This window comes from Bos mutus, chromosome 16, assembly GCF_027580195.1.
Source record: "Bos mutus isolate GX-2022 chromosome 16, NWIPB_WYAK_1.1, whole genome shotgun sequence".
Classification (NCBI taxonomy): Eukaryota; Metazoa; Chordata; class Mammalia; order Artiodactyla; family Bovidae; genus Bos; species Bos mutus.
The window spans coordinates 47329236-47339826 of NC_091632.1; positions in this window are offsets into that span (position 1 = coordinate 47329236).

The window sequence follows — 10591 nt, forward strand, 5'->3', positions numbered from 1 at the left end:
GGAGAAGTGTAGTTTGATATTTTAAAGTAAGGTATTCAGGAAACATCATTTTCCTAAAATTTCCCAAACTGTTTGGTCACAGTGGAAGGTTTTTCTCTGTCTAATAAGTAAAGTAACTCTGTAACAAGAGTAAAAGAAACTTCAAGGGCAATGGTCAAAACTAAGGAACAGAAAGGCTGAACATGTTTCTCAATTAAAGAGGGAAAAAGCCACTTTACTGACATTGGGTCACAAATTTTTTAAGTGGCCTGTGAGCAGTTCTCCAGTTATATCTTCACTGTCCCTTCTCTAGTTAATTATGATCTCAGTAAAAGTCCTGTAATAATTGTACTTGAGAAAACACCTGGATATGCTGCTAGCGGTATTTTAAAACTGTTTGAACCCTTGGGAGATTGAAGTCTTGGGCAAATGGTTTGATGCTTCCCAGGTAGATAATCTGTCTGGAGATATTAATACCCTTTGTGTCCAAATGAGCATGCAACTATGCTCACAGCATCAGCCATCAGCTTGGGAGCAGGCATCTTCTTGCCATTAGCACAAGCTGAGAAGCTTGCTCAACAGATAACCCTAGCTAGCAATTAGGTATGCCAAGGGCCAACAAGGCCTCCTGGGAAGAATGAGTATATCCACAAATGAAACATCAATCATCTGCCCAATTTTCTATTAGTATATCTTTGGATTCCTTCTAAGTTTTTGCTATTATGAAAAAGCTGCCCTGAATTTTATTTATGTGTATCTCTTCCACACTTACCACACCATATTCTCAGGATAAAAATCTAAAAGAGAAATTGCTAAGTGTATGCCCATTTGAAAGTCTACTGCTGCTGCTAAGTCACTTCAGTCGTGTCCGACTCTGTGCAACCCCATAGATGGCAGCCCACCAGCTCCCCCATCCCTGGGATTCTCCAGGCAAGAACACTGGAGTGGGTTGCCATTTCCTTCTCTGATGCATGAAAGTGAAAAGTGAAAGTGAAGTCGCTCAGTCGTGTCCGACTCTTAGCGACTCCGTGGACTGCAGCCTACCAGACTCCTCCGCCCATGGGATTTTCCGGGCAAGAGTACTGGAGTGGGTTGCCATTGCCTTCGTGAAAGTCTGCAGTGTTCCTCAAACTTTAATGTATAAAATACTTGTTGTGTGTGTGTTAATCGTTCAGTCCTGTCTTACTCTTTGTGACCCCATGGACTGTAGCTCACCAGGCTCCTCTGTCCATGGAATTCTCCAGGCAAGAATACTGAAATGGGTTGGCATTCCTTTCTCCAGGGAATCTTCCTGACCCAGGGGTTGAACTCGCATCTCTCGTATCTCCTGCATTGCTGAGCAGATTCTTTACCACTGAGCCACCTGGGACTGCAGATGTGGATTTAATAGATATGGAATGGGTCTGAGATTCTTCATTTCTAATATGATTCCAGGTGATTCCAATGCCACTGACCCTTAGATCACGTTGTGTATTACAAATTTCTACTATGTTTTGAGAAGTTGGCTTCTGGGAAGCAGATACTTTCTAATAGTATTTTATGTTTACAAAATATTTTAAGGTGTAAGAATACTTTTATATACATTAATTCATTTGGTTAATTCAGGGCCATAGGCATTACTGTGTTTGTGTGTGTGTGTGTGTGTGCATGCTTAGGTTGTGTCTGACTCTGAGACCCATGGACTGTAGCCCACCAGGCTCCTCTGTACATGGGATTTCCCAGGCAAGAATAATACTGAAGTGGCTTACCATTTCCTATTCTGGAGATCTTCCTGAACCAGGGATCAAACCTGTGCCTTTTGCATCTCCTGCATTGGTAGACTGATTCTTTACCACTTGTGCCAGCTGGGAAGCCCATAGGCATTATTACCTATCCTTGTTTTATGGATATGAAATGAGCTTAACTTGGCTACAAGGAAGTTTAAGAATAACCAAGATGGTAATGAGCTTCTGGAAACCTTATCATAGGGAGTCCCTGAAAAAGCTTTTAATGTTTAGCCCAGAGGATATATGTTGAAAAGTATATGGTGCTGGCCTTCAAAAAGGCTGTTATATGGAAAAGGTCATTTAAGCCTATTTTGAGTAGACACAAAAGTCTATTCAGGATCAAATTTGTGAATGTTACAGAAAAGCTGTTCACTTCAATATAAGGAGGAACTTTTTGGCTAACAGTGGTGTACAAGAAGGGAATGAGCTGCTTGGTGAGGTAATGAATTCCCTGTTACTTTATTGAAACAGAGGTTGGAAAACCACTTGTTAGTGGACAATAGAGGTTACTGAGGTGGAGTGCGATAGTGAAGTAAAGTTGTCCTAACTGCAGGATTTTAGATCCTGGATTCTGTCACTATCAGTTGTAGTTCTAAAATAGGCACAAAGTTGCTGAGAAGACTTTGGACTGGAAAGTATGCTGGTTACTGTAAAGGACTGAGAGGTTATTGGCAGTACCCATCCTCATGGCTGGGGTCCTGGAGTCACCTCCTGAGCTTTTCTTGGAAGGTTCTGAGCTCTCTTAATTATGGCTACTCTCAAGAGAACAGTGTAGATATCAGCCCTGATATCTTCCTATTTCCATTTTTACTTTTAATTATATATTTCAACAGATAACTTAAAAACATGCATCATTCCCTGAAAATAGGAAGTACAGAGCCAGAAGGACAAGTTTTTTCTCATTACATTGCTTTAGACCATTAGGTAAATGACAAGCCAAACTAGTCTTAGTATCCTTTGACTATGATCCAGTTTTATTGTTTGGATGAACTCATCTATATATCCTGTGTGATGTATATAGTCTCATCATTTCCATGTGCTCTATATTTTCTGGGGCAATTCTCTTTTAAAATAATCCTCCTTAGTTTTTGGGCCAAGAGAAACATTCCCAAAATCTCTCTGAAGTGGTAGGAAAGTAATATGAAGGAACAGATGCATGACAGGTCTGAGCAAAGGAAATGCTCTTTGGACCAGATTTTTAAAAAGTTTTATTGGGATATAATTCATATGCTACATAATTCATTTATTTAATTTAAATAGTTTAGCCATACAACCATGTAATGTAATGGTTTTCAGTATGTTCACAGAGTTGTGTGACCATCACCACAATCAATTTTATAATATTCTCATCACCCTCCAAAGAACTCCTGTACAGAATAGCAATCACATCCCAATTTTTCTGCACATAGCCCCACCCTGAGTTGTAGGCAACTACTTATTTACTTTCTATTGTTATAATAAAATTTACTGATACTGAAATGTCCTATAATTGGAATCACATGATCTTTTATTTTTATGTGAATGGCTTCTTTCACTTAGCAGTAATTTTTTAAGGTTCACTTATGTTGTAGAAAATATAAATATTTCATTCCTTTTTATTGCTGAATAATATTCTATTGTATGGATACCATGTTTTATTTATTTATCCATTCATCAGTTGATGAATGTTTGGGTTATTTCTATCTTTTGGCTATTATGAAGACCACTTCCCCCTAAATCACTAGTGTACTACAAAGATAAAGATGTAACTTTATTTTTAACATTTATGAATATATTACAAAGTTACAAAGGTAGAACTCATAGTCATGTACTCACTATCCAGCTGAAGCCCTCTTTGTACCCTCCCTGATTTTATTCTTTTCTATGCCTGCCAAAGGTAAACAGTCGGCTTATATTTTTTGTGCATTTCTTTATACTTTTACTACATGTAATGAATAAAACATTATAGTATCATAAAAATATATCACACCCTATACATTTTTGTGTAACTTGCTTTTCTGCTCAGTGTTATACTTATGAAATCCATGTTTTCTAAATCTATGCAATTTTATTTCATTTATTTTTATCATGTGGCAAATTCCTTGATATAAATATAGTTTAGTTCTCCATTTAATGAAGGGTCATTTCTTTTTTTCTATATAAATAATATATTCTTATTTTTGTTTACTTGAGCACCTGTGCAGTAGTTTCTCCAGGGTACCTGCCTCACTGCGAAATCACTTGATTATAGCATATTCATATTTTCAGCTTTGCTAGATATTGATAAATTGTCCTCCAAAATGTATGTACCAATTTATACTCCCTCCAGCAATGACTAATTCTCTTTGATCCACATTCTATCTGGCACTTGGCATTTTCAGAGGTTCTTTTAATTTAATATTAAAGATGTGAAATGATATTTCATCATATTTTTAACTTTTTTGGGATTACTGATTAACAAAGGTTTGGAGATAATAGTACAATTTAAAGAGTAAGTTATAGTTGATACTTGAAGTGTCTTCTCTTAAAATCTATGTGCCTGAATAAAATCTCAGAATCCCTCACCAGGTTGACTCTTCACTGATAGTAGAGATAAACCTTAAAGCCCAGGCCTGACTGCCTCTAAAACCCAGAAAGCATAATCACCCTGGTCTGCCTTGTTTGCTTCTTGGGAATAATCCCATACTCAGTACAAATGACGATAAGAACTTCATACTCTCCAGTAAAAATACACTCCCATAAAGAAAGAAATGTTACCATGATCTGGACAAACCATAATAATAGAATAAGAGTGTAATAGAATTACAGTGCATGTGTGCTAAGTTGCATCTGACTCTTTGTAACCCTATGGACTATAGCCTGCCAGGCTTCTCTGTCCATGAGATTCTCCAGGCAAGAATACTGGAGTAGATTGCCATGCCCTTCTCCAGGGGATCTTCCCAACCCAGGGATAGAACCCATGTCTCTTTTCTACCTGTATTGGCAAGCTGGTTCTTTGCCACTAGTGCCCCCTGGGAAGCTCCAGTAAAGACATCCCAAAGTTGCAGTTATGAGGCCTCAACACTATGTGAGTAACGCCCTAATTGGGGCATGTTGTGCTGCCAAGACCAATATCTTTCTATTCAATTCTTTATCTCTCAGGGAAAAACTGCCCTAACGTTCCTTTTTGCTATATTGTCATTTCTACTTTTGGTATTCTCATTTCTACTTTTGCATCCTGGAAGGCAAATTAGAAGTAAACACAAGCTTACATATATCATTCAATGGATGGTTTTAAGCATAGATTGGTCTAGCTCCAGATTTATGAAAAATCAAAACCAAAAATAATGCCAAACATTTCACTAAATCTGAATGATCATGGCTTTGCTAAAACATTCAATTTTTATTTCTAAACAAAATATTTGATCCTACAAGATTATAATGGAAGGAAATAGCAAAACACTGGAAACAAACAAAATGTTCATCAATAGAAGACTGGGTTCAGTGAATTACAGTCCATCCATATAGTCAAATGATATGCAGCTTTGAAAAGAATGAGAAACTTCTCTATATACTGCTTGCCAAGATATGTTATTAAATGAAAAAAGAAAGGTACAGAGCAGTATATGTACCATGGTATATTTGGTGTAAAACCAAAAGAATAAAACAAAAATGCATTTTAGTTTTCTCATATTTGCATAAATAAACTGAAAAGCTATTCAGGAAGCTAATAAAAGTGAATACTCAAGGGGATCAGAGAATGGGAACTGAAAAGTAGGGAGATGGGACCTTGGTAGATAGAGGCCATGAGTGAATATAAGATTTTTCATTTTTTTTATTAAAAGTTTTTTGAACAATGAAAATATATAACTGTTGAAACAAGCACAATTGTTACTGTTTAGGACATCAAAAAAGCCTCTGCATTTGGATAACGTCACTGAATCCTGGGTTCACCTAAGGAAAGTGTTTGATGCTTGTCTTACATGGTCACTACTGAAATAATGGAGCAATGAACTAAGGAACAAAAGGAGGATCTACCTAAAGAGGTAAATGACAGTCCCCATTCAGGAAGGCAGAAACTGATTGTATCTGATGAAATAGCAGTTTTATTCATGTCGATATATGGCAAAACCAATACAATATTGTAAAGTTAAAATATAAAAAAATATATTAAAAAAACCCCAAAACGTCTAAATCCTAGTCTTTGTAGAACTTGTTACAAATAAACTATAATGATTAATCATAATACCTTGCCTCCATTTCCAACTATCAAACTCTTACCCATCTTTGGGGTCTTTCCTGATCAACCCACACAGAAATTAGAACTTACATTGCTACTATTGAATTGTAACCTGCTCAAGTTTCTCTCATATACTGTGTCTGTTAGACTTCTTTACAACCAATAATCAACTGCAGTCGTTTCTATCAACTTAGTTTGTCTGAAATTTGGCCTCTTATCTCCATTATGCCTGCTACTATCAAAGTTCAGGTGGTTGTCCTTTCTTACTGAAAGTCTGATTGTCTCCTGACTCTCAGTTTTAGCCCATCACTGCCCTCCACCTTAACCACTCCTCCCTGCCACCAGATTTATTCATTAAACTACAGGTGTAATTAAGAGAACTTCAGGCTAAGTATGGTTAACTGAACACATTTCTCTTCTGTTGCCCTTGAAATCCCACTAAAATATTAATAATAATACCCCCCCAAAAGCATAAATTCAAAGGATACACAGAATAGGCGAGGAGATTAAAGAAGACAGAAAGAAAAACACCAGTACAGTATACTAATGCATATATATGGAATTTAGAAAGATGGTAACAATAACCCTGTATACGAGACAACAAAAGAGACACTGATGTATAGAACAGTCTTGTGGACTCTGTGGGAGAGGGAGAGGGTGGGATGATTTGGGAGAATGACATTGAAACATGAATAATATCATATATGAAACTAGTTGCCAGTCCAGGTTCGATGAACGATACTGAATGCTTGGGGCTGGTGCACTGGGACGACTCAGAGGGATGGTACGGGAAGGGAGGAGGGAGAAGGGTTCAGGATGGGGAACACGTGTATACCTGTGGCGGATTCATGTTGATATATGGCAAAACCAATACAATATTGTAAAGTTAAAAAAAAAAAGAGCTACAAAAAAAAAAAAAAAACAGAAGAAGACATGTCAACACATTTTTTTGAAGATGGGAATTGATTGATCAGAAATGAGAAAGTTAACGTATGTATTTGCATGAGAAATGGTAACACAAAAAAGGTGAATTAAATCAGATGATGTCAGGATGGCTTAGGAGTTGAAGGCATCAGGAACTGCAAAATGTTGGTAAGGAAACAACAATATTGGTTGAAAATTTGTTTAAGGGACAGATATTTCTCCCTCAAATACGGCATAACCGTGAGGCTGGCCTCCATCCATCTTGGATGGGAACTGAAAGTTTGATGTTTGTAGAAACTGAGCTGGTGAAGATCTAGACCTGAAGATGTAAAAGGACCCCCAAACAGGGCACTTCACTATGACAAAAATTGCAGGGGTAAAAAGAAGTTTCTATAACCTTCCAGAAGAAATACAAGTTGTATGAGAAGAAAAGAGAATAGAAATAACAATGGACTTTTAACAATAATACTGAAGCTAAAAGACAGTGGGGCAATGACTTAAAAACTCTGAGGTAATAACATTTTCAGCTTATAGTTTTATATCCAACTGAAATGTTTACTAATTAAGTTTGTGAGGAAAGACATATCAGAGACTGTTTATTGGCTCTCCAAAAGCTTCCAAGTTCATTTTCCTTTTCCACTATAGGTTGGAAAAGATTTTCATTATTACAGATGCCCTTCCACCTGGAAGTCACCATGCAATTTTAATTATAATGATGAAACATACATAGAAGTCTTCCAGTGGATTTCTGGGAAGTATTTGATTTCCTTCCCTTTCTTCCTTCCATCATTCTTTCCCTCCTTCGTTTCATTCTTCCTCTTTCCCTCCTTCTCTCTTCCTTCCTCTCCTTTCCCCCATCTTCTCCTCTTCTCCCCCTCCATTATCTTCTTCCCATATTCTTCCCTCTCTCTTCCTCCTTTCCCCTATCTATTTAGATATAGCATAGTCTTCATCTTTTGAACTGTGGTGTTGGAGAAGACTCTTGAGAGTCCTTTGGACCCTGCGAGGACATCCAACCAGTTCATCCTAGAGGAGATCAGTCCTGAGTGTTCATTGGAAGGACTGATGTTGAAGCTGAAACTCCAATACTTTGGCCACCTGATGTGAAGAGCTAACTCATTTGAAAAGACCCTGATGCTGACAAAGATTGAAGGCAGGAGGAGAAGGGGATGACAGAGAATGAGATGTTTGGATGTCATCACCAACTCCATGGAGACAAGTTTGAGTAAACTCCAGGAGTTGGTTATAGACGGGGAGGCCTGGTGTGCTGTGGTCCATGGGGTTGTGAAGACTCGAACACCACTGAGCGACTGAACTGTACTGAACTGAGTCTTCATCTTCTTTATTTATTTTTATTTTTATGATAGTGGGATGTTTTATTAGATTCCCCACTTGATTCATTCCTCCTGAAGAACAGAAAAATTCTGGTATTTAAAATTTTTGTTTTGTTTAAATGGTAGTGGAAGGGTTATGAGTCCTCTCATCTTGAGGTTCTTTTTTTTCTGTCTTGGAAGTTCCTAGATTTTTCACCCTTTTTTTTTTCTTCTTTCTTTATCACCAAAATTTAAAAGGGCACATTGTCCTTTCTTTTGTCTTTTTTCTCCCCCAGAGCTGTGTATTTCAAAGACTGTTTCTTTACGCATAGTTTATCCTTTCAAATTGCACCTACCTTAAAGATGCCAGAAAAAAAGAAAACTACAGGTCAATATCTCTGATGAACATAGATAAAATCCTCAATAAAATTCTAGCAAACAGAATCTAACAACATATTAAAAAGATCATACAACATGACCAAGTGAGCTTTATTCCAGGGGTGCAATGATTATTCAATATTTACAAATCAATCAATGAGATATACCATATTAACAAATTGAAAGACAAAAACCATATGATTCTCTCAGTAGATGCAGAGAAAATCCTTGACAAAATTAAACAACCATTTATGATCAAAACTCTCCAGAAAGCATATAAGGAACATACCTCAACATAATAAAAGCCATATATGACAAACCCACAGGAAACATTACCTTCAGTGGCAAAAAATTGAAGCATTTCCTCTAAAATCAGGAACAAGACAAGGGTGCCTACTCTCACCAGTACTGTTCAACATAGTTTTGGAAGTCCTAGCCACAGAAATTAGAGGAGAAAAATAAATAAAAGGAATCCAGATTGGAAAAGAAGAAATAAGACTCTCACTTTTGCAGATGACATGATCCTCTATATAGAAAACCCTAAAGATACCACCAGAAAATTACTAGAGCTAATAAATGAATATAGTAAAATTGCAGGATATGAAATTAATATGCAGAAATCCCTTGCATTGCTGTATTAAAGCAATGAAAAAAACAGAAAAAGAAGTTAAGGAAACAATCCCATTCACCATTGTGATGAAAAGAATAAAATACTTAGGAATAAATTTACCTAAAGAAACAAAAGACCTATATATGGAAAACTATAAAACACTGATAAAAGAAATCAAAGATGACACAAATAGACGGAGAAATATACCATGTTCATGGATTGGAAGAATCACTATAGTGAAAATGAGTATACTACCCAGAGCAATCTATAGATTCAACACAAACCCTATCAAGCTATCAATGGTATTCTCCACAGAACTAGGACAAATAATTTCACAATTTGTGTGGAAACACACACACACACACAAACTCGAACAGCCAAAGCAATCTTGAGAAAGAAGAATGGAACTGGAGGAATCAACCTGCCTGACTTCAGCCTATACTACAAAGCTACAGTCACAAGGCAGTATGGTACTGGCACAAAGACAGAAACATAGATCAATGGAACAAATTAGAAAGCCCAGAGGTAAATCCACGTACCTATGGATACCTCATCTTTGACAAAGGAGGCAAAAATATACAATGGAGAAAATATAATCTCTTTGACAAGTGGTGCTGGGGAAACTGGTCAACCACGTGTAAAAGAATGAAACTAGAACATTTTCTAACACCTTATACAAAGATAAACTCGAAATGGATTAAAGACCTAAATGTAAGACCAGAAACTATAAAAATCTTAAAGGAAAACATAGGCAGAACACTCTGTGACATAAATCATAGCAAGATCCTCTATGACCCACCTACCAGAGCAATGGAAATAAAAACAAAAATAAACACATGGGACTTAATTAAACTTATAAGCTTCTGCACAGTAAAGGAAACTATAAGCAAGGTGAAAAGACAGCCTTCAGAACGGGAGAAAATATTAGCAAATGAAGCAACTGACAAAGAATTAATCTCAAAAATATACAAGCAGCTCATGAAGCTCAATTCCAGAAAAATAAATGACCCAATCAAAAAATGGGCCAAAGACTAAACAGATATTTCTCCAAAGAAGACATACAGATGGCTAACAAACACATGAAAAGATGCTCCACATCATTCATTATCAGTTAAGTTCAGTCGCTCAGTCGTGTCTACTCTTTGTGACCCCATGGTCTGTAGCACGCCAGGCCTCCTTGTCCACACCAACTCCAAGAGTTTACTCAAACTCATGTCCATTGAGGTGGTGATGCCATCCAACCAACTGATCTTCTGTCGTCCCCTTCTCCTCCTACCTTCAATCCTCCCCAGCATCAGGGTCTTTTCAAAAGAGTCAGTTCTTGCGTCAGGTGGCCAAAGTACTGGGAGTTTCAGCTTCAGAATCAGTCCTTCCAATGAATACTCAGGACGGGTTGCCTTTAGGATGGACTGGTTGGATCTCC